Genomic DNA, 778 nt, shown 5'->3' with positions numbered 1-778 from the left:
CCTGGTGTCTTTTCTTCATTTTTATTGTAGGCCTCAGAACCTGATTGTGGCTGTGTTTTTTTTTTTTTTTTTTTTTTTTTTTTTAATTCAGCACTGAGGAGCGCCAGTTGACAGACGGTGGTGGAAACGCACAAAACGCCCCAGTGCGCTTGCAAAGGCAGCGAAGAGGCTAACAGGTTCATTGAAAGCTCTCATTGATGTTCTGGATTGTCAGTCCTGCGCGTTTAATACATGAAGTGTTCTCGACAAAAACAATCTCACCATAAATCAATTTAGTAGTGTTTAAGGAGCTTTCAGTCCATATCACATGATATTCCTAAGGAGATGGAGTGTGCCCAGTGGTCATAGCATTGTAGATTGAATTTGCCTTTCTCTTCTGAGCGCTTAAAGTAAAGCTCCACCTACACTTCTGATACAATCAAAGGCTCAACAGCTCAATGAAATTGTGATTTCACATTGTTGACACTAGTTGATTTGTGACCACATTTCTAGAGTATGTCTTGGTAGTAATAATAATGATAGTAGTCATAGTAATTTTCTTTGCAAGGTTACTAAGTGCTTTCCAAGGAATAGTGGAGCAAATGCAAATTAAAAAAATAAAATGCTGTAAAAAGTTGATTAAAAGTGCCAAAAGTGGACAGATGAAACCAGATTAAGTGAAGATGTGATTTAAAAGATGTTACAGATGTAGTCTGAGTGCTTCATGTCAAAGGCCTTGGTCAGTGAGATATTTAGGTCATTAACTGCTTGAAAGTAAGATGTTAAAATCAAAGCAGAA

Source organism: Seriola lalandi, unplaced genomic scaffold, assembly GCF_002814215.2.
Source record: "Seriola lalandi dorsalis isolate HSWRI2012SDOR001 ecotype SW California unplaced genomic scaffold, Sedor1 jcf7180002054295, whole genome shotgun sequence".
Taxonomy (NCBI): domain Eukaryota; kingdom Metazoa; phylum Chordata; class Actinopteri; order Carangiformes; family Carangidae; genus Seriola; species Seriola lalandi.
This window is presented reverse-complemented; position numbering follows the sequence as displayed.